General features: G+C 46.9%; 1 long non-coding RNA gene across 1 annotated transcript; it reads right to left on the bottom strand.

Annotated features, from left to right (window-relative positions):
* Positions 1-10,593: 10,593 nt before the first annotated feature.
* Positions 10,594-23,631, bottom strand: LOC144149152 (uncharacterized). The gene is made up of 7 exons (XR_013318203.1): positions 23,396-23,631; positions 23,161-23,253; positions 20,580-20,773; positions 20,237-20,451; positions 15,046-15,154; positions 11,075-11,313; positions 10,594-10,695 (listed from the first exon to the last, which is right to left on the bottom strand). It is a non-coding gene; the product is annotated as an uncharacterized LOC144149152 (long non-coding RNA).
* Positions 23,632-24,772: the final 1,141 nt, after the last annotated feature.

Raw genomic sequence — 24,772 nt, forward strand, 5'->3', positions numbered from 1 at the left:
CGATTGGCACTGTTTCTTTCGAGACCGCTCTGATTGGCCGAGATTGGCCACAAAAAAAGCAGCAAGACTGACAAGTTTCACAGAGCTTACTTAAAAATTAAAGGAAGCTGTTTTAAGAGCAGTGTACCCCCTTAAATTCAACTCTCGAATGCAGGATTTCCCAGCTTTCACACGTGGGATGGCATGTCATAGCAGAATACCCACTCCCACCTTGTGTAACCCGCATGCATGTGCCAGCTGTCTCAGATTCTCGCCACGCGTCGGTGCCAGCGCTTTGTGGAGCGCAACGAATACACGATTGCCGTTTCCCTTAAACGATGGACCACACTCTGCCATGTCATCACGGCCGCATTTGCTTTTGCTTCCCAAGGTGCTTTTCTCCTTGGTAGCCATTTTGTTCACGTCTGTTACGTCTCAGCATTAGAGAAAAACCCGCAGCTTTTTTGGGGTAAAATTTGTCAAGGCAGCTACAAACACTCCATTCGCTGTCCCTCTCACAAAGAAGGCATTTTGCTAAAGATGGCCCTGTCACTCTTGTCCCGTGTCCTGCTCTGCTCTGTGTGCAAACTTGAATAAAAGCACCAAAGGATCAGCTTTCACTCCTAAATTTTGCAACGTTTCCTTTGGAGATGGTACAAGTTTACTCTGCAGTGCATTTGGAACATGGAAAGAAGCTTCTGAAGGGTCATTAAATAATAAGAGCACTTTATTCGGAATACAGAATGAAGTTTTGAAGGGGCATGGACAAAATAATAGAAGCGCTTTACTGGCTTTGCTCAGCCGCTGTTGAGAATTTATAAAAATTTCTGAAGTCTTCTCCCACGCTGTCCGATCATCTTAGAGTGGAGGGAAGAAATGGGCGCCACTTCGATCCTGATGCAGCGCTGAAAAGTAGCAGAAGCGCAGTGCTGTAAAATTATTCTTGCACACCAAAATTGTCTTAAGCAATGAAGCACCAACATCAGTTTTTTTTTAATCAGCCGCAACTGGTGTGAAACCTTGGATTTGCAATATGAGCGACTGTCATTGAATTCACAGCTTTTTTTGTGAAGTTGCTGCGGCAACAAACACTACCTAATGCTAATTTGAATGCATGCAACACTATTTTTCATAATTTAAGCTAGTTGGTACTGCATCATCAATAGTCATAAGAGCAATAAATTAATGCAGTTCCACTCAACGTGACAGTCATCGGAAGAGCACAGCAGTGATTCGCCTTATGGGCTGCGGCCCTGTTTTCTTTTTGCTAGCACCCTCCGCGCTCTTCCACTCTCTGGCTTGCAGCAATTCAATTTTCCCGCCATCGCAGAGCTCGCGTGCGTTCTCCCTCCTAGGACAGCTCGCATTCTTTTCTTTATCTTTTGTTTCTTGTTCTACATGGAACAGCACAAGCAAGAGTGCTGGTCTTCTGCTTGCTTTCATCTCGCGCGTGCTGGAGCCTTTCTGCGCCATTTTCAATGCAGCGTGTTTTTTCCCTTCGTGGCAGCCACTTTCTTTCACCATCGTAAAAACCAACCCAATGCACATTCCTAACTATTTTAAATAAATGCAGGGACTGCCAGTCAATTACATATATTTTGTACCTGCAGTTTCCTTTGCGCTAAATGATGGCGACACGTATGACCAGCGGTTCCACGAGTTCCGAACGGTTCTGCGTATATAAACCTCTTGTTCAAGTGCCCTCTTAACCCTTGGCCGGAAGGTTGAATCGAGGGTATCTTTTCGAAGACTCTGTTCGAGGGTGTAACGCCTTCGTGACTGCAGTGTCTAGAAAGCGTTACAGCAGACGAACTACTACGGCAAGCTGGGCCCTAAAGTGCTCTGCACTTAAAAATTTCATATGTAAGACGTGAAGGACAGGGGCCAAAAGCGCCTGTCCTTGTCCTTCACGTCCCACATTCAAAATTTTTCCTGCTTAAATTTTAAAGGTGGTTGATCAATCTGCTAGTTTCAAGAGTTGCATAAAGGCTAGAGTTCTGCATTCTCGGGAATAGGTAACTGCCATACATAGTATAACTGCAACAAAGTGAGAAGAAAGGAAAAACGATGCAGAGTTACTAAAACTCTCACACCAATCCCCACAGAGTGACAGTTTCCTGCGCGGACAGCAACCTCTGCAGTCCTTCCACCTGTTTGGATACTATCCCAAACTATTGGATACATACGATACATTGAGTGGAACTGCTTTAATTTTTTTCTATCTGTAATGCTCGAACTCTGCATTACTTCATAAGGAAAATTGCGGTTATGTCTGTAGGCAGCTGGGATTTCTCATCTAGAGAGCATTGACGGAAGCAGAAGCAGCTTGAGCACCAGAAGCTTATCGGAATGCAAGGAAGGAAGCATGGGCGCACAGTTGTCCCATTCCAAGGAGACGAGGGTCTCTACAGTCGTCTCCTTGTCATCTTGCCGCACGTCACCGGCGCGTTGCGGGGAAGTCTGTGGCCACAAGTGGAAACTTTCTATTACATTTTCGAACTTACAAATTTTTAAATACTAGTGCAATGAGATTTGAATCCCACTCAAACATCATGTCATTCACTTCAATATTCAGGAGTTTCTAACATTCTCACTGCCCGGTACTCTGTTCCATGCATAGCATGCAATGCAGTGGAAGCTACGCAAGTAGTACAAAGCAAGAAAAAACATTGTAGCACTCTGCCTCACATCGTGGCTCACTAATGTACAATGCTTGTGCTGGGGAATAGAACACGGGTGAAGGACTAAGGTTTGAAATGCAGCCCATGATGTTTTTTCGGAAATACTTCTTTTTAAGCAATGGTAAAGCTAAGAAAAGCAACAAGCAGACAAATTAATGCTGCCTACATGGCTTAAAGAAAAGGCAGCAGAGATGAAACCGGCTGCGTTATCTGCTCAGAGTTCGGGTAGAGTCACGTGCACTCGTCTCCACACTCTGCTTGGACATGTAGCACCATCTGAGTTCCTACTTTAACAAATACTGAAAGCAAAATATACTACAGAATTTTGCAGCAGTAAACAGATGTAAGCTCAGCCTGTTCAGGCAATGCTAACAAGACCCTAATCACAATAACTGAGTTCACAGTGTTTGCAATTTTGTTGCTTTGAGCAGCCTTGCGCTTTACATTTTTCATCACTGGAAACGCCTCATTGCGCTTTCTAGCCTTGGCTGCGTTGCACGCTATGTATGAAATGGAGTAGAGCGATTGCTATTTCCACATTAAAGCGGGTATGAAGTGAATAGGGGCTTTGTTTGGATAGCTTTGAATCGGGGCAAGCATTTTCAAATGTCAACTGCAAAAATTGAACCTTATAATTTCTTGAGTATGGTTCAATGATTAGGAATAACACTCTTATAAACACTTCTGTATAGTTTAAAAAAAAAAAAATTAACAGGTTGCTTTTATCCTGACTGCACTTTACGTGGGGTAATAATTGCTCACAGACAATTTGCCTGTAATATAATCAGAGTCAATCCACCTTTAAAAATAACTGCATAGACTGGACTTGCCTACGAATAATACCTGCCTTCGTGGATTCAGGGAGACTGGTCCAATCAAAGGTGAGCATTACATCCCTAGACCTTATTTCCAGGTTGTCTCTGAAGATTCAGATGTCACATTCTGCAGTCGTTCCAGCAATTCATAGTCAGCTTCATTTTTGAGACAGCATTACGAAATGTGCTATGGGACATAGTCTGATTTTTACGGGGACCGGTTAACTTGTAGATCAGCAGTACTGTTCCTTTTGACTGGGTTCTGTGACTTTTCCTGGTTATTGACTTCGACAAGGACATCTCCTGAGGTTGGTTCCTTTGCTGCACAGTTTGTGCCCGCAACACCTTCCACGACCAGTACTGACCTCAAAGTGGCCGGGCAAGACTTGTCCATAGATTAAATGACCAAGAAACAGGCGAAGTTGTGAGCAGGTAACGGCGACAAATAAACCTCGGTGCAGACCTATTTTGTGTCCCGATCAAATATGGCAGAGTTTTCAAAACAGCATAGAGTTCGGAAGAAATAAAGGTGGGAGTTTTTGAAAGTCTGTCGAGCTTATCACCACCCCTGCACTAAAGCAAAATGCTGGAAATTCTTGCCTGGTTGTCATGTGTCTCACACGGCAGAGAAATGAGGCTCGGTTTGAAGCATTGGATTTCCACTCAATATATTTACAACACCAAAACCTCAAACGAATGCGATCATAACAAGCTCACAACCATATCACACTACACAAATAAAAAACAAGCATGACCTCACACTACCAACACTCTACTCCTCAAGTCACTATAACACATTAACTGTCTCTGTCAGATTCAAACAAATCCTATCGCCGGTACCACGGTGCGATGCCGATGATGTGGCCCAGTGGGCTTACGCGTCACCCAACGTCGCCGAACGTCGCGATGGCCCGTGCTGGTGCGTCGTGGTCCGGATGATCGCGGTGCGATGCCATGGCTTCGCTGAGCAGCACGGCTCAGCAGGAGGCCAGCAGTGCGAAGCTGCTGGTAACAAGTGGCCCCGAGCTGCCCGCTGCCAGACGGTGCGATGCCGCTGGTGCGTCGTGGGGCACGGCTCGACGGGTCGCCGGCGGTGCGATGCCGCCGGTCAGCAGGAGGCCAGCAGAGCGAAGCTGCTGGTAATAGGTGAATCCGAGCTGCCCGCTGCCAAACGGTGCGGTGCCGCTGGTGCGTTGTGGGGCACGGCCCGAACCTGCCACCGTTCCTCCCAAGACCTCGTTCCACTCTCCCTACTCCAACTTCGTCCTCTTCCTCTTCACCTCGCATTCTATCGTGTGAGGCTCCCATTTGCGGGTCCAGCTTCCCTTCTCCTCATCTGTCACCCTGTGTGTCTTCTTCATTGGTCCCTTCCAAATCCTTCTCGCCATGCCGTACGGTGATTATTCTTTCACTTCGTCTTTTCTTCAATCATCGTCTTCTCAGGCCAATCCCCCTTCGGGTATGGGCTCTTCTTACCACGTGACACTGGTAGACGGGCAAAAACTGAACTGGACGGAATGTGACCCAAAGCCCTGACAGCCACTGTTCAACGCTTTTTACTTCTTCACCTCTTTAACATGAAGCCATGGTTCGACACAGCCTATGCATCTGGGTTTGAGTGTCAGCACTCAACGTCACCAAGAGAGTGCTGTTGGTGCAAACACTCACCACAGGCCAGTGCACAGAAAATACAACGGAAGCAAACAGAGGCCCTTTACCTTTTCAAAGTGGCCCGAGAGGTCTTCCTGCCACCAAGACCGTACATGGGCCCAAGCAACTCACTCTGTGATCCTGCAGAAAGAAGGTTTCACTAGAAGTGGCAGCAGATCTACAGAGCTAACTGAAACCTCGAAGGCAGCGATACACGGTTACAGTAGTGACCATGCACTGTGATGCACGCAAGTGCAAATGTTGGCTTTCAGCCAGCCACAGGGGTAGGATAATGAACTAGGTGGAACGCCCGTCGCGGCAGAGCACGGCACGTTGTAAATTTCTGGTGCAGGAAACTGTGGCGATGGTAACCAGGAAGATGAGGAGGAGGCACAGAGAACTGGAAGAAGGGAGGCAGAGGAGGATGCAGAGCGGCTCCCATTTGGATGTTCTGTGCGTCTCAGTGTTCCGCCAGGAAGTCTTGATTGATTGTGGGGTTTAACGCGCCGACGCAACGCAGGCGATGAGGTGCGCCGTAGTGGAGGGCTCCGGATTAATTTAGACCACCTGGGGATCTTTATCATGCACCAAAATCTCGTACACACGGGCGTTTTTGCGTTTCGCCTCCATCAGAAAAGCAGCCGCCGCGGCCGGGAATCGAATCCGCCAGGAAGTCGCTCCTCCATTGCAATACAGTACCTACACACCCAATTCTTTCTCCTCCTAATAATATTCCTTGGGCTACTTTTTGGTCTGCATGTCTGCCTGTGTCTGTCCATTGATTCAGCCAACCGGCGAAAGTTGAAAGATCTCTTGAAGAAGAGGTTTACACAGGCAAATCTTTTCCAAAAGGCTAAATCTGAAAATGCTATATACTTGTCAACATTGTTAAGCAAAAAGAATAGTTGAGGCATAACATCAACACATCACTGGTAGTGCCAATGTTCTCTTGAATGAGAAAATATGTCTGCTTGACTTTCGCAAATAAGAAAATAGATGTTGAGAATAATCTTCCGACCCAAAAATACCAAATCACCCGTGTCTGAGCCGAGACATTGTGGCAGCATTCCAAGAAGTCCAACAGCAATGACAGGTCCCAACAGATGGCGTGTGGACAGTGTAAAACGGAAAAACTGAATTGACTTGAGCAAAGCTCCACCACGTTTATCGTGAGACGAGTGAGATGAGTGGGAAAAAGAATAGAGGCATTTACGAAGCAGGAGCAGCAGATGAATATCATCTTTTGAAAATATTTATAGTCAATTGAACAGATACACGTCATTTTTTTTTTTTTTTCATTTTTAAGGTTCTTCTATACATATGCCAGATTGTTATGCAAGACGAAGGCCTGGGATAACGGTACTAAAAGGCCTTGCAAGAGCAGGAGAGGGGTAGGGGGTTGCCCCATCCCAGGAATGTCGTGTCTCTCAGAGGTAGCTGCGGTTTTGATTTCAAGGTTGGTGCATGCAGAAACCACATGCATGTTCCTTCAGCTTTCGAGCACACTAGAATTAAGTCGTCATTACTAGGGGTGTGCGAATACCAAATAGTAACTTTCAAATCAAATATCGAATCAAATTTGGAAGAAAAAGCCAAATATCGAATTGAATATCGAATATCATTTTTTTTACAGGCCTCAATTTTTCATAGGTTTTTGTGCAAAAAGCAGAAGCTACTTCGAATGTTTGGGAGTCATGACATTCTTTTTTAAGCCAGAGAACGCACTTTTCAACTCGCATCAGCAGTACTCCAGGAATATGCGGCGGGCACGATACGCATTTGGAGGGAAAAAAAAAAGACCTGCACTGGAGTTGCTGTACTGTAATCAAAAGCAAGGACTACACAGCGCCCGGTAACTCAGAAGCGAGCACTTTGCAGGCATGAACAGTAGGACGCGAAACACGGCACACGATGAGGCACTTTTCGGAAGCACATGGGCAGCATGAAGCGTGAATAATAGGTAGCGGAAGGAGAGCTCACGCTACAGTCGCTGTGGACAAGACTGTGCCATAAACTGCGGCCTAAAAAACAAGTAAACAGCAGTAACCATACACCAACTGCATTAAAGACAGGCAGAACCACTTTTGATTTTAAACTTGCGGGAGCGCTGCCAAAACGTCGAAGGGTCTTTACCAGAAGCTGGGTCATTCTGCCCGCAGGCTTTTTTCTCGCAGGCTTTTTTCTCCCAAAGTGGAACGTGTCAGCACGTGCTAGAACCGGCTGCAACCGGCTTCACAAACCGGGTATCTGTAGTGCAAGCTGTCTTGTGCTCCCCCTTTGAGGCGCGGACGCACGTGAAATGCTTTCTTGGCATTATTTTGCGAGTGCCACGTGCATGCCTGGACGACGCCTGGCGCTCCTTGTGAGGGGTGTGCTCCCGTGTGCGGTAAACAGTGGAAGCAACTTTGACCCAAGGTATTCTGATGAAGCCGCACACATTATGGTCAGCAACAACTGCTTTGCTGTTAAAAACATAGTTTGCGATCGCGCTGGGTGCACCCAGGCTGTAACGGATCACAGCAGTACACCAGCAGCGGGTGACGGCTGTTTGCACAGCACTCTCACCCCTGCATCCTCACTAGGCCTGCCAGTCCCAAGAGAGATAGATGGCTGACAAAAATTCGCTTAGGCAGTGCAAATGCAGCGTCCAGCAGGTGTGCTCAGAGTGGGCCAAAGTATATACTCCTCCCTTCTGCTGGAGAGGACAAGAGCATTCCACACTCTCTTGCTCAGGATAGGGTCCTTCATCTCGAAGGAAATAAACAGCAACAGGAGTGGTGTCTGCTACGACTTGCGATTGTTTAAGCAGGACAACAGGTCAGCCAGTTGCCCCCTTTTACTCGCGCATGGCAACACGTATGCAATTGGGAAAGTCGGCACAGCTGCAAGTCTCAGACACTTCGTTTCAGAAACCCCGTGTGCTGAAACATATTTTGAAGAAAACAGAAAGGCAACAGGGATTAATTCGTGGTTTGTTGCCTCCTACAGCTAATTGGCACCTCGTCAACCGTTCTTAAACTGCACTGGTCTTGTCGTTGGTAATGTCAAGTGACCGGCTACCACAAAGTCAAAGGGAATAACGTGGATGTACAACAATTTGTGTCCACTCCTTATGTTACACCTGGGCTCTGTAATACCACAAATCAAAGCGTGGGAATTACACAAGCACGGGTTGACTGCATGTGCTGACTGCAACAGAGGGTTTCTCCAAACATGCTTTTCAATTGTGGGCCCAAATATAAAGCAGCCTTCACACTCCCAAAATGCAATGTGAAACTGTGCATTCAAGCAGCAGGCAATACAGCAGCTAAGGCCAGCAACACAACTTCCATATCCCAGCCAAAAAAGCAAAGTTTCAGCTTTCCACAACGTTTTGTTGTTTCTCACAAAGCCCATTTTCACTAGTTGAACCGAAACCCCACGATTCTTTTTGTATTACTACCAAACAGGAATAAATCAACAAAACTACACAGAAACAGGAATGCACAATCGTTTCTCTGTGACTGGAATCCCACTGGCACTCCCAAAGTGGCCACAAAAAATTCCAATCACCGCTTTCAGTGCCAAGGGTCTGGACTACAAGATGTGCTGCAGAGAAGGAACGCAAATTAATTCACACCACGTGAGGACCTTCAATGAGTGGCAGAGCCTCCAACACTAAATGCCTTTTCTTTCTAACCAAGATTAAATCCCACCCCTCCCGGCAAAGGCTATTCACAGGGGAAAACTTGGAGAAAGAGACTTCCTAAAATTATGACAGCAAATGGAGTATTTTTTTTTCTGCATCAGTCTTTAATACATTCTCGCCTTGACTAGTAGTGCAGATGCAATATTGTACAAGTACAGCAGCCCCATACAAGTATGGCACTGTCCTGCTCAAGGCATTGTTGGACGTACGGTATTTTCACGCAAATAAACCACCCCTGCATATAACCCACATCTCCACTTTCCTTTGACGAATAAAAAGAATTCATATCCTTGCGTATTGCCCCCATATTTTATATGTAAACGGATGGGCCAAAGCTACTACTCAAGCAACATTACACATTTGTTTATGCAAAACAACTTACCTAGTTGACTACGTAACTAGGTGACTTGGTGCATACTTTTTTTTTTCAGGTTGGTATATTGTTGAGCTGTGTGTGCAAAATAAGCACTCTAAATGGGATAACAGTGGCTTAGCCGCTGTTACTGCTGCAGGGGTATTACGGCCCAACGCACATTGCAGTGAAGCTACACCAAAGGAAATACCTCCTATACAATCCGCACCTCTACTTCAACCCTGAAATTTTCAAATTTTTGGTGTGGGTTATACGCGAGAAAATATGGTAGATTTACTCCAAGCTAAGTGATCAACCTTTGCCACCCCGTTCGCTGCTCTTGCAATGGTAGTACAACAACTGAGCCACCTCAAAAAATCCGTCTAGGAGAACTGCTCACTCACTCGCACTTAAATTCTGCACAAAGGTCACACTTCACTGTCCACTTTGTTTGACGTCAATATTTGGAGACCAGTTAATTTGAAAATCAAGGAAAAAAAATTCTGTAGGGTTGCCACCTCTCCCCGAAAAAAAAAAAAAAAAAAAAAAAAACGGCTCTTTGGGGGGGAGGGGGCATATAGATTTTTTAATTTGTGTTGAAAAAAAGACGCCATGTTTTTGACATGCAGTGCCATTTACTGTAGTGTTTTCTTAGAGAGAAATCAACAGAACGTTTGTACTGAAAGTGATATACAGCTTGGTTATTGCTCTGTATGTGCTTCACTGAAAAGTAATTGCAACTGCTGACCGCGGCGGCAGCATTTCATTGTTTTGTTCCTCCCTTAGGTCCCCCTCCAAGGCAGCGTGCTCGGCTGTGTATTTAATGCGCTCGTGTTTCTTTGCGTAGCTTGTCAACACATAATTATCATCTTAGTTGAATTGATGCGTATAAAATGCCACGATGGACATAATCATGGTATTAGGGCCAAAAAACCGGCCAATGACGGCCGGTTTTAAGTATGGACCGGCAACCGGCCCGCTGTTTAAAAAACCGGTTGGGCCGGTCCAAAACTGCGCAGGTGGCAGCCTTAAACTTCTGCCTCTTGATGCCTTGGCTGCAGAGATGGGTGAAAGTGCTCCTTGAAACGGAAGCGATTCATGAGAGGCAAAGTGTTTCATTTTAGCCATGACAGATGGCACTGCTGTTTTGAATATTGTTTCCCGTTCATCCACTATTACAGCTGAGGCTCCCGATGGCAAACTTGTTTTCCCTCAATTTCTAAATGACTCAGTAAGCACAGTCTCAAAAATCCAAGTGTCAAACTTGATTTTAAAATGTGCCCTATTCACAGAATTCAAGCGTAGACAGGTCAAACAGGGCCATGATTGTCAAGCACAATTTGTTTTACTTCACTGAACTAGCCCGTGGTAACAAGTCTAATCCAAACCCAAAAAAAGAGTTTTTTAACCGAACAAAAGTATTGATTACCTGACATTTTGCCCAGCTTGATGACAGCCGTGATGCAACGCAACCGGGGGACTTCCAAGAACAGAGTTGCCCGTGTGTTAACTGCACACGGCATTCGAGTGCTGTGACCAAACAAAACCACAGGCGTAGTAAATACAAGATTGCAGAGACATGCTTTCAAATGGCATTGGTTGGCAGCTGACGACTGCTGACGTCATGGCGTCCTGGCGAGAAAGTGGGTGGTGAGTTGCCACTCTTTAACCAGTGTTCCTCATGACTTAGATTTGGAAGTTTGCATTCGTATAGGTGCCAGTACTGTTATTGAGACAAAGCCGTCTTCTTTTCAATAAGCCTAACTTTAGCCCTGGCACCCACTTCAATGTGACTGCCCTCTGTTGAAGACCCTGCCTCTTCCACTGAGCTTGTGGTCGTTCAGCAGTGCGGGTGGTCCTTCGTAGACACCGGTTTAGAGAAGCGACCCTGCCTCCTTCTAGTCCTCACCTGTGCCTGTGTGCGGGTCTCCCCCTGAATGTTGGCCACCGGGGCCTTGTGGGTGGAGGAGTATCCCACCAAAGTCGCCACACACACCCACATCACGCTTCAAACAGGCATCTTGACCTGGGAGCTGTTGGCCACCACCTACAGGTGCAGAACAAGAGGCACCAGGGTGCCCCGGTTGGCCGGGGGAAGGTCCGACACGGCATGCCACAGGCCGCAAATCCGGTCTCCGCTCGGAAGCTCTGCACCAGCACAAAGAAGACAACTCTTCTCGCCTCGCTACACTTCCATAGTTTGCTCTGCACGCAATGTGTCCTACACAGACATGGCGTTCCACTATTGAAGGCAAAGCAGCTAAGGCTAACAAAGTTGTTCATGTTCACGCGTCACCTCTATTTGGGGTGATGCAGCTCCAGAAAGCACCTTGTGCTGGCAGTGTGGCCAACCAGGGCACAAAAAGAGACTGAGCATCTCGTTGACCGCCATTAGGTATTTGAGCAAAGCTCCCATCCAGTGCAGCAACTAGCCCACTGTTGGCACGGTGTCAGAAACTCGCAGCCCTCCACTATTCTGGCTCTTCTGGGGCTCAGGGTAATTGATGGAGGTCCCTCGCAAGGACACTGGGACAGCCTTCTGAAGGTAGATGTTCCTCAAAGGTGCAAGAGCACTAGTGCTACCATGTAGGGGCGTGATTGCAGTACTAGAAACGTTGAAACATTGGAAGGAATAGCACTATCCGATTCAGCCTCAAATCAAATAAGCCCTACAGTAGAATCTCCATGATCGGAATCTCACGGGACTGCGAAAAATATTCTTATCCAAAACTCAAATGAACCAACAGAGCGACAAAGAGGGGACAGAGAGCCTGTACGTTGCTGTCGCTTGCTGGCTCGGCAGTCGAGTGCCTTGCCGACTAGTTCGTATCATCCGCTCGGCCACGCAGGTCCGTTCGTAACAGCCGAAATTCTGCCCGTTGTAAACAACGAAATTTCACCGGGACTTCCCAGAAATTCATATCACCAAGATTCCACTGCATTTGAAATAGTCAAAACTGCCTACCCTTTTTGACTGCCGTGGATCCGGCGTAATACTCTCACCACTCATACTGCGGTGGATAGTTCCTGTCACCTTGCGTCTGTCCCATGACCACTGCCCTTGCTGACAACTGACCCGCATGAACAGTTGTCCAACTAAAGGAAGATCTGCGTTGCGCCAAGAGCACTCTCATCCCACCGTGAGGAACAGACCTTCCCAGTGGGCTCACTCGCTGGGAGGAGGTCCTGCTGCGTAGACTTCGAGTTGGGGTGGCCCTCTCTCCTGTGGTAACTTGGGCGTGGTAACCGCGATTCCATGCCCCGTTTGCCAACAACTGCCCCTTCTGCACGGCTCCTGCCGAAGACGCTGACATAAATCACTTGATATAGACGTGCCATTCCCTGACTTCAGCTAGATCACGACAACTTCGCGGCACAGGCCTGCATCCTGGGAGGCCCGCATACCTCCTGCAATGGTTGTGGGGGCCCCGCCACCGCTCTGTTCTGGACTTCCTTCAGGAAAACTGTGCAAACCTGTATCTTTAGGACTCTAAACTACGCCAAAGCGCATACTGTCACCATTAAAAAAAAGAAAAGGCAGCTATTGGTTTCAGCAAATTCAGGTACTTGAAATTCGGGCTTCATTAAAAGCAATCAATACCCCCAAGCACATGCCAAATACACTGTTCACAGCGACTAGTTCAAACCTGTTGAACATATATTTGGTGCCTGTGGGCACCAAGTACAGTATGTTGAGCGTTTAAAGGAGCCATAAAGACAAAACACAAGTCTGTGTTATTCGAAAAATTTCGCATTTTATAGTGCCCCCAGCGCTTGTCCGAATGCAAACGATGCTTTATTCACTGAGACATTAACTTAAGTTAAAATTTTGATTTTCCCACTAAATCGTGCGTTTTCGTGGTCTACAATGACATCACAGGGCCTTGTTTACCGCAAGTCAAACTAGATGGCGCCACCACACCGCGGCAAGCCGTTTTCTGCCTTTGGTTTGTTTGTGAACGTATTTGTATCTGACTTGTTTTGTTCATGGAGGCAATCGTTTCGTGAAGCATGGTGCTCGCTTGACAAATACGGTCGCATAAGACATCGTCGCTTGTGTCAAGCGGCCAGTGTCGTCTGAAACAACCCCAAAGCCCCGCAGTCCTGTGCAGCTAAACCAAGCATAGTGCACAAGTACCAACTGCAGTATACGCATCGGTACTTCTATGTTTACGTGTGCTTTCGTAACTTCCACTGTTTGTCCCACCATTCTTAGGGCTTTAAAAAGAATGTGCCCTAAATTTAAGAGCAAATAGCTCATTTGGCACGCTTATAAGCTCTGCCTAATTTGACTTCCCTTTTGCCACCAGCCACCAATCGCAGAGCTGGCTGGTATGACATCGTAGGTTCTGCTGTGGAAATGAGCTAGTGGGTCGCATGGCCATTCCCTTTTTTCCTAATTGTGTAGCTTATTTGAGCGAAGTTTACGTTAAAAGTGGTGTCAGTATGATTCTAACGAGGCAATCTTTATAATGAACCAAACTTGAGTTTCCTCTTCGTGGCTCCTTCAATCGCCGGCTGTGCCCACTAGCACCGACAGACTTTCCTGCAATGCACCGATGACATGCGGCAAAACGGCAAGAGCTTGTGGAGACCCTTGTTCTCTCCTTGGCAAAAGGATAACTGGGCCCTCCTGCTTGTCTGGTCACATCCTGATAACATGGCTGTGCCAAAGTGGCCCCGTGAACACTCTCCACAAAAGAAAGCTTAGCTGCATACTTGCAGGTTCAGGTCAAATTATGCGCAAAGTGGGTCTTTTTTGTATTGCCACTATTTTTCCTTCTTTCCCCCCTATAATACGTAGTAGAAATGATACACTTGCCTTGTTTTGTATCCTAAAACAGTGGGCTACAGCTTCCTTGACATGAAGGCACTGACACAACAGCACGGGGCAGCTAAGCTAGCTTGTGGAGTGACCGACCGCTGTACGTACGTTGTACTCATGTAGTGACCTCCCACTTTTCTTTTTGAGAATGTAGTTTCTTGTTACCTTGCATAAAAAATTCAGCGCGAATAGAAAAGGCACTGCTGAATGTGTTTTGTCCCGGCATGGTTGCTGATGCCATCGCTGATCGCAGTAACTTGATATCATGCCACAGTACACGTAGAAACGCTAAAAAACGCAGTCTAAAAAAAAAAAATCCTCAACAGTAGCTGGAGACGTGAGCGCGAATGCAGGCGCGAAATTTAAAAATTGCACTCTTGCGGAGTGCCGTCTTCTGCTGTGAACACAAAACATGCCTTGTTGCATATCGCGCCATGAAAACGCTGCGGCGTGCAAATAAAGCACGAAATGCACTTCGCACTCCTTCCTTGCTCTGTGCTGCTTCGCAACTTCGCCATTACGCTCTGTGATTTTGTTGTTCAGCTGTGTTGCGACCTTTCTTTTGTGCTTCTGGTGCGCAGTGTACGATGGGCCAGTGCATGAGCTACACAGGCGGTTTTAAACTGAAAGTGGTGGAGCATGCGTTGAAGTACATTGAAACTGCGCTGCTGGGCGGCACCACATCGCTCTGCCGGTCCCTACTAACCAACCACCCCACACGCCAGGCCTGCTGGGAGACACACACACGCAAGGCAGAACCATGCGGTACTCACAAAACCGACACTACACTTCAGCTCCAATCCGTTTGGAACAAAATCTAAGAGTAACTTGAACTCGTGGCAAGGTGCAGAAAGCACCCTCCCATGCACTTGGGATGGCATTCCACAGCACACTGCCTGGAGTGATGACCAAGTTAACCACGGGACCAGCCTTTAACAAATGGCAGGATATTCGGAGAAACTTGGGCTTGCAAAAGATTGATTCATATACTGGCAAAAAGACAAGCCAACAAGAAAACAAAGTTTGTAGAGCTAATCGCAAAGTAGTGAACTCACTGGTCACCTTGGTGAGCACGTCCCAGAGAGACTTGGTGATCAGCGTCTCCGTGAGTCAATGGAGGAAGTCCATGAGGAGGCTGCACACCACGTGGACGTCCGCCTGGGACTGAAAATGCAAAAAGTGGAATTGAAGTCACGTCACTGGCCCGTACCAAACCAAATCATGGCAAAAGAAAGGATAGCCATGTGGTGACGAGGCGTGCCAACGAGGCGTGCCAAAGGGGCACTTGTACACTAACAAATGTGCTGCACCCAAAGCACTCCCTAACACATCACTCCAGCAATTTCAACGGCACTTCAACACACGTAAACAACGAGTTTACGATTTCAGGAAGTCAACAGGGAAGTTATGGGCACAAGGGACTGAAAAGTCCCCCGGCTTTACGCGTTGAGCCGCTTTTTACAACAGACCACCCTGGTCCAGTCAAAGTCAGCGTAAAGACCCATCAAATGTCGTAGCTGTACAACGTCAACACGGTAGCGATCAGCTCCATACAATGGCACACGCAAAAGAAGTGCCCACAGCGGTTGAGAATCGCACGGTTCTTTGTCCGCCATCTCGTTTGAGGCTTCCCTTTCTCCACACAGCTTTTATCCACCCCCTTATTCCCCCAATCTTGTTTTCCCCCCTGCCAACTAACTCTCAGTTCCACTCATGAACCACATCCACACTTTACTGCAGCCACATGCATTAGTTTGATACAAAAATTGGCTCCAATCCACGCTGTGAAGGTAGTTGAAAACCAACGCTGTGAACGACCCCCACAACAACTGCCCATGTGATGTCACTTGAATTCACACACTTGGCTCTAGAAAGAGTGAAACCAGAGATTCTGCCAGCCGTTACCTGGGATTTTCGGAGGCGCCGTCCCGAACGCAACAGTGTCGGCCCCGGCAGGGCTAGAGTGATGGACGCCGCCGCCGTAGCCCGGCCGTACGTCGGCAGAAAGAAAACGGCTAGGAGCATCATTCAAAGGGTGACAGCGGAACCGAGCCATTCTGATGTGCTAGCTCGGGGCTACCACCGTGCGACACACGTGCAGACACCGAAACAATCCGGCATGTGAGCTCAGTGATTATACAGATTTAAACTAAATAGTTTCGTAAGTTTGAGAATTGCGAGAAAGCTGACGGAACTTTTATAATCGCTATTCATCAGAACCAGTTGCTCCATTCGTCTTTGTACTACCTGTTAAAACACAACCGAATTGGTATTCAGCAATTTAGAATACACAGTGCCATTTGTGACAAGCAGTGCGCAAAAGGTGGCGTTTTTCTAGCGGCCAGATGTCTGTAAATGGTCTCTACATCTTGTTTTTCTGCCCTGGAAACCAATCCTTAACGTATCTTTGCCGTACGACCACTTAAGTCCATCAGGTGCAGGTTACCCAGGAGGTGCTGTTGAACAAGTTAATCAGGCCGTGAGAAGTAAGTGTGAATGGACGCGAAGCTGCCCAAAACAGGCCAAACATCGTCGCTAAAGCAGACGACAAAGCCGACGGAAGGGTCCAGCTGGCGTGCCTGCTGGGGTGAGCACGGGGAACGCTGGGTAACAGTGCCCTTCGCCTCCCCAGCCGCGTTGGGAGTTTCTTGTCCCACACGCCACGAAAGAACCGTTGGCTGGTAGAGGTAGAAAGCTTTGCTTTAAAAATCCAGCAACAATTTGGCTTAGCACAGGCTAAACCTTATCGAGAAAACAATGTGCCATGCAGTGCAGCACCTGGAAACACCTATATGTACAGTCATAGAAAAATGAAACGCAATCACGCAAATATGAAGCAGAACATACAAATAGCGTGATTTCTTTCCATGACAGTCAAATTGTTGCCTGGCTTAATTACAGCCCCAAAGTCGGCTGGTAAATGCAGAAGGAAGGCAGGAAAGTTAACCTGGCTAGAGCCTAGTCCGCTATCCTGCACATGGGAAAGGGCAAACAGGCAAGAAAGAGAAAGGAAAGAATGAAAAAAATGGGAGCAGACAGGTATGCCCAGCACTGAAGTACTAAACGTTCAAGTTCAGTGATTGCCACTGGAGGCTTTCAGTCTGTAGTCTGGGGTTTAAGTTCGTCGCCTGTCGAAAGCGTAAGACTTCCTTAGACGCCTTCTGAGCGGACAACAGAGAAGGCCAGTGACACAGAATCTCCTCCTCCGAAAATGGCAGTCGAGAGTCCAGGTTCCTCAGTGCTGACGAAAGCTTCTTTCTTTCAGGCGAGTAGCGGGGGCACTAGCATAAAACGTGGCGTGTTGTCGCCGGCATGCCGCACGTTTCGTACTCCTCATTTGCTGCCATTGCAGATAAAATACAAGTTTGTTTTATTCGAACGATTTCGTGTCTTGTGGTGCACCCAGTCCTGAAGCAAATGGTGCTTTATTCACTGACAAATGAATCAATTTAAGTTAAAATTTTGATTCTCCCGCCAAATCGTGTGTTTTTGTGATGTCTGCAATGATGTCATATGTTCTGTGGAGCCTTGTTTACTGTTAGTCAACCTAGAAGGCACCACCATACCGTGGTGGGCCATTTTCTGCCTTTGTTTTTGACCGTATTTGTGCTTGGATTGTTTTTGTTAAGGTAGAAAATAATCATTTCGTAAAACATGGTGTTCACTCGACAAAAATGGTCACATAGTCGTCTGAGATAACCCCGAAGACTGAAACGCTGTGCGGCTAAAACAACATAGTGTGTGCAGTACCAACAGCAGTACGCATTGGTACTTCTATGTTTCCGTGTACTTTCGTAATTTCCACTGTTTACCCCACCATTCTTACTGCTATAAAAAGAACATGCCCTAAATGTAAGCGCAAATAGCTTGTTCAGCAAGCTTATAAGCCCTGCTAATTTGCGATTGCTTTTGCGGCCTCAGCCAATAGCACAGCAGGGCATATGACATCATGGGTTCTGTTGCAGGAAATGAGCTAGTGGGTTGCATGGCCATTCCCTTTTTTACTAATTATGTAGCTTATTTGGGCGAAGTTTACGTTAAAAGTGGGATCAGTATGATTCTAATGAGGCAACCTTTCAAATGAACCAAACTTGTGTTTTGTCTGCATGGCCCATTGTATGAGTAAGCATTTGTGAATGCCACCCCCAGCCTGAGACGGCAAAGAAGAGTTGCGTCAGACATGGGAAGCATAGTGGAAGGGGATGCTGCAGGTGCCAATACGTGCGCATGTGATTCAGAAATAGTTGCTTCCCAGGCAAGTGTGCGGAGGGCGCTAGCTGCATCCGTCCTATACAACGGAATGAGTACAGTCATCACTGTTTGCTGCGCCAACCGGGCAGCAGCGTCCGCACTTTTGTTGCCGACAATGCCGCAGTGACTGGGAAGCCACTGCAGAAGGACGTCACGACCTGCCTGGGCAGCATGGTCGTACACCATCCCTATATCTACTTCCCAAATATGCCAATAGTGTGCCATTATTGGAACTCCATGATAGGAATTTCTCAATTTTGTGTGGTCCAGTCCATATTTTCGTATTTGCATTTCATTTGTTCATGACTGAGCGGCAAAATTCATTGGGGCTTGCATGCTTTGAGGCGTACCATAGTGCAAGGCTATGCACTCTTTTACACCATTCGAGGATCTTTCACGAGTGCCGAAACAGCGCTTTATTTCGTGGCTCCATCAGAAAAACGGCTGCCACGGCCGACATTAAAAAACCATGTCCCTGGACTGGGGTGCACAATGCCACAGCCACTGAGCCACCAGGGTGAGCGGCAGTGAAAGTGAGATGGCCATAATCATTAGATTCTAAGGTGCAACTTTCTTCAGTAAAACATAATTACAAATCATATGCACTCTAGAACAGAGAGCCACCGAAACGACACCATAATGACTGCCTATCATTACCACGATAGCAAAACGACTGTAGCCGCACATTTGCCGGCAGAAAGCATCACAGACTGTGCAGCCCACCCCAATGCCAACACCAAAGTAAAAAAAAGTAGCAGCGGAGTTTCATCTTTTCACCCCAGTGGAACACTCCCACTGCCCTGCATTGCACAGAGCAGCAACACTAAAATACACACACACAAAGGTGCATGCATGAGGTGGCAATTGTGTTCCCAGTAAGATCGCATCAGCCTTAGTAGTAGCAGTGGTAACAGTACCACCATGGTACCACCACTCACCGGTACCGCCCAACCTGTGTGATGCCCCTGTGCTCTACCTCCTGGATGCAGTGCACCACCATGGCGGGCACCACTGGTGCACCACCGGTGCACCACAGGGGAGGGATTTCCCCAGCTACTCCCTGGGTGGGGATCTAGGACACTGGAACACATGGTAAGGGAACCTGCCACAGGGAGAGGGGGGCAGAGAGGGTTCATACTGGCTTATAAAACAATACTAAAGGACTTTTATTCAAGGGCATTCAAGGCTGTGTGCGTGCATTTTCAAGGACCACACTGCCTGTGTTGACGAGACCAATGTGGGGGGATGCCTGAAGCTGGGTACGATGAAAATCAAATCCGTGTTGATTTCAACATTGCCCACAATGTTGTGGTCTTTCTGGCAAAAACCTGCTCAAGGGATTTAAGAAATTCACGGCTTTTTGAGGGCATGTAAAAATTCCAGAAATATTTCATGGGCTTGAATGCAAGCTTTTATAATTCAAGGGTTTTCTAGTACCCACCTAAAACCTGGGCAAGGGAATTGTTAATATCTAAGGAGTGAGGCAATACCTAAGGGAACAAATTAGAACACAGTATGTGGCAATTAGTGAACGCTGACAAATCAACCACACGGACTGGTGGTTACAAAAATGCAGGAGATCTGCACCCTGTGACCAGATCTTGTGATGGATGCTAGAATGATTCTGTTCCACATGGGACACCATTACAGACTTGAATTCCTCTAGGATACTGTCAGCTTTGCATTCCCTGAGCCCACACATTGCCAGGGTTTGAAATGCTCCGTGTGCCAAAAGGGCAAGCAGCAAGCATTTACAGCAAGCTCTCGTTAAGGCGAACTCTGGTATGCCAAGCTTCAAACTGCCCTTTAGCTCCGCTGTGGCATACAAAATGCAAAAAACATCTGCTTCTGCTTCTCCAATGCGAGCAAAAACCAAGACGACAGTGCCGGGCAACAATTTTTGGTTGGAGGAGCAGTACGTCGTAGTTTCCCATCTTGATGATCCCCAACTAGACTGGCTAAACCTACCCACTTTACCGGGCAGAAGGCACATACCGCGTCACTGCACTTGTCGTTGGAGACGGCAGACCTGTAGAAGATGTCGCCACGAGGCCCGCAAGTCTCTGTCTTGGTCATCGTCTTGGCCACAAAGGCATGCTGTTTGGACATCAGCCTTCCGGCAGAGTTGGTTCTCCGCGCCGGGGTCGGGGATTCGCTCGGGCATGGGGAGTAGCTACATCACTGGCACACAAACAAGTTGGGTGCTGACCCTGCAACGATGTGGAACAAGATAACCCACAATAAAAGCCACTGTACTAGTCACAACAAATCGCTGTTCATGGACCACTTTGGAGTTGCGCAAACGAACCAGCTGCCTGCAGTTCTGTGTGAAACTTACCGCTTCCGCTTTTCGCTGTGTGTGAGGGTGTCTTCGTCGGCATTTCCAACACCAGTGCTTGTGGAGGGGCCAGGCAGTGTCCACACTGGGTGAGACGTGTACATCCGGGAGGTAGCAGCCAAGTCCTGGCCACCCGGGATGGTCACCGTGGTGTTCAAGACTAGCATGCCACTTACAACTGCCGTGAAAACTCGCTGCATCGAGGAATATAGTTTCTAGACCTTGCCAAAACAACGAATGACAGTTTGTGAAGCATGCCTTTAAAGGCTCCAAGGAAGAGGCGATATTAAATAACACACGCAGTGGCACATTTTAACGAGGTACGTTATACAACCTAACATACTTTCTTAGAGAGCTGGCCTACTCCAGAATTGTCCACAAAGTGCATCGCCATCCAGTCGAACCTTACAGACCCACCACCAATGCAAAATCGAAACAATGCTAAACACTACTGCTACCAACCAGTTAACTTTGGCAAAAATGGCAGCAATTGGTAGATGAGGATTATGAAGGCACACTACCAACCGAAAAACGAGCGACTACTTTCCAAACACGGGAAAGATACGCACAAGAATCATTTTTCGCACACTTTCCTATTGCTTAGAAAACTACTGACTCCAATAATTGATAAAATGATGATCCAGCAAAGCTGATCACTATCCCATACAGATCACTGGCCAATCTCCCTGAGCAAGCGAAGAGTCGCCATCACTTCATCTCCGCTAGGAGCAGTTGTAAAACAACCAGTTGTGGGTGGCAGCTGCTGCCATTGCTTAGTGCCCCATTGCGAGCCTCTGCAAGCTTTGATGCTGCTTGGCCCTGATGAGCAACTTTTCACAATTACTTCCACAACGACGCTTTGGATTAATGGAACAGAAGCACGAACAAAATGCAAGTCTGCTCATTCGAAAGGCTTCCCTGTGCGAAAGCAAGTTGTACACAACCTTCAAACATTTCATGAATGAAGGAAACACACGAGTTAAGACTCATATGACTGTGCTTTACCTTTGATGTATCTAAGTTATTGTTCTCACAGTTTTTGCCGCTCAGTCGCTCTGCTGTTGCTGGTCACTTGAATTGTATCTTTTTTATTGTTTTTACTGTGTTTCTCTTATGTACCCTGAAGTTCTTATTATCCCAGTTTTCTGCATATAGGCAAACCTTTGTGTTGTTATATTTGTTTTGAGTGTAAGTTACTACACGTTTTGTCACGACACTGTATTACTTTCTGTGTATTCCTTATTGTTGTTGATGGCCACCCTATTATTACCGTATTTTCCAGTCTATAAGTCTCAGCCCCCTCAAAACGGTGGTTCTTCCGAAAAAAAAGAAAGAACGTATATAATCGCACCCGTGTATAAGTGTGTACAAAATGCACTAGTTAATCAGGTAAACCTGTAGAGGATCAGTTCATTATAAAGTTCAACGAAAGTACATGATTGCAGCGGCTGCCACCTCTGAACGTATCCTCCGGTAAGCAGTGCTAGACATGCACATATAGTGTCCAAGTCTAGACAGAAGTTACTTCTCAAAAATGGTTTACTGATACACACAGATGGCATGTACTTACAGACAGCGTTTAGGCAAAACCATCGAAGCCTTCTTCCTCCGACTTAGTAACAGATAATTCATTCATTTAGGCCGTAGAGCTGTGTCTCTTAACGTGCGCTGACATCACACAGCATACAGGCACCTTTTCGAGTGTGGAACACGTGCAGCCGCCGCATACCGAATTAATTCTATAAATAAGTCGCACCGACGAAAATTAAAAAAAACTGCGACTTATACCCGGAAAATATGGTATTTGAAGTTTGTACCCCACTTACTCAATGCTCTCATTGAGCTTGTAAGGAATCGCTGCCCCTATACATCATCACTGGTACAAGAACACAAATGCCAAAAAATTTAACTGCGCAATTCCAGTGGTGGCCCAGGTTGCACGTAGTTGAGCTGCATGAATACTACGTACATGGAGTGAACACACTGACTAGACTGGCACATCGCCAATGATTATACCACTGGAGATGGGCAGCAGGAAATCTTAAGGCATTTGCCAAGGTTGGCGATTTATTTGTGTGTGTGCGAATACAATGTCCCTCGGGGCTGGGAGTCGAGCAAGTCATCAAAGGCTTTCGAATAAAACAAGGATGTATGTCGTCTTCCGCGGGCCCCTTGAAAGGGACATGCATTACACCGGCCCACCTTTTAGGCAAAGTTTGAAGAGGCTTCAACACAGTGTAGTGTCTAACCAGAGCAGTGTTAACAAGTGCATGCTCACGGACTTCGGAAAAGAAGAAGGGGGGGGGGGGGGGGGGGTGATCACCCTCAACCAACCGCCCCCCTCCCCCCGCAGGCTAGCATTGTGAATACTACAGACACTTGTGTCCCCCGCCAAGAAAAAAGATGAACCAAGCAATTTGAACGCCCATTTGAGAACCACGTTGTTCTGAAACAACAAACGCTGTTTGCAGACCGCTCTTCGCTGTGTAAGCATGGAAGTTATAAGGACGCCGTGAATGGACGTGAATCACCAATAACTATTTTGCGCAGGCGCAGCACTGAAGTGAGGAAGCACACGAACCTTCATTTTGGGTGGCGCCCGCTCTCTGCCGGCAGACAACGTCAAACTGGGTGACGAAAAAGTGCTTCGGGAACGTCGGTTCCGTGGCGGCGTCTGCGTGAAGAAGCAATGCGAACGCACTCGCCTTCACGAAATGGCACTGACTTCGATATGTGCGTCAGTCACTGTGCTGGAACATGCAGCCACCACGACGGCGTAGACAACGTCACATTTGGCTTTGTAAGCTAAAACTTACCGAGTGCGTGCCGTTTTCGTACACGCACGATATAAGGTATCCGTGTCGTTCTTTACTTAGAGTAACTTCACTCTTTAGCCACACACATTCAAATACTTGGTACCTACCTACTACTGTCACTGCCAAGAACGTAGAATGCTAAAAAGCACAGACAGTACGCCGGCACCAAGAAAGAAAAACAGAAGCGTTATTACTGTTGCCCGCCAGTTCTTCGTACGAATCTGCCGCTCGCGGGAGAACGCCACAGAACAGGGAGGCCTGAGAACGCGCGATTCGAGTCACGTGTTAGGTATACTCTCGAACCGAAGAAACGAGAGCCAAAAAGATTTGTTGTTTTTCTTTCATTTGTAATGTTTTATAAATGAAACTTTAAATTCTGTCAATTTAAAAATAAAAGCAAAATTTATAAACAAACTTTGTGGATGTTTTACCCAAGTGCAAAGTTACGTTGTTGGTTTCGGTTTAGCTCTTGTTCTGTATCAAACTTTTTGTGGGGGTTTCGTTTTGTTTGCTTAATAGCGTGTCCGTTAGCAGAATACTATTTGTGGTAAAGCAATCCTTCTCGGATAGCTCCTCATACTACTGTGCGTATGTCGGACTAGAGGGAATAAAGCACTGCGCAATCGGCCGTTAAGACCACACAATCATTAAGCCGAGTTTAATTTACTTGACATGGATAGTTAGTTCAGCGTAGATATATAACCGCTTCCGAATTCCCGTCCACAATCAATACATGGGCTTCTATGGGAAGACCATGGTGCTTTACCGAATGCTTTACCATGGTGCTTTACTTTGGTGATTTACTAATTGTGCTTTACCGAAATTATCTCGAATTTTACTGTTCAGCCGCCTGTATAACAATGGAAATATTTACCCCATCCGGTATCAGGAATAAATAAACCAGTCACAGTTTCAATACAAATCTCAGCTAGCCGTCGCTCCTTAATCACATCTTCCAGAATGTGACACCAAGCCACCTTGAAGCGGAACCTAGGATACAAGTGCAGTCCTAGCTAGCTCATTACCTCAAAAGTGCGCCTAATCACGACCACGAAGCAGACCAGAAAAGGTCGCATCGGGATTTGAGGTGTCCACGTTGAAACCTCCCAACAGCACAACGGGCATGTCATAGGTGCATGCTTGTTGCTGCTACATGTTTATTGATTCAAAGCAAAATGAGAACGGAAGGATGCACAACGGATATTATTTACCCCTCCATAGCGTGCCGTACGAAGGAGGGAAATGTACAAACCCGATTATAACGAACCCGGATAGAGCGAATTAGGCTATATATCGAACAATAGCAAATTCGTTGCGAAAATGCATGCGAACATATTCCTTATAGCGAAGTTCATATCGGATATATCGAACTCGGTG

Source organism: Haemaphysalis longicornis, unplaced genomic scaffold, assembly GCF_048455015.1.
Source record: "Haemaphysalis longicornis isolate Haplotype H1 unplaced genomic scaffold, Haemaphysalis longicornis Haplotype H1 scaffold_8, whole genome shotgun sequence".
Taxonomy (NCBI): domain Eukaryota; kingdom Metazoa; phylum Arthropoda; class Arachnida; order Ixodida; family Ixodidae; genus Haemaphysalis; species Haemaphysalis longicornis.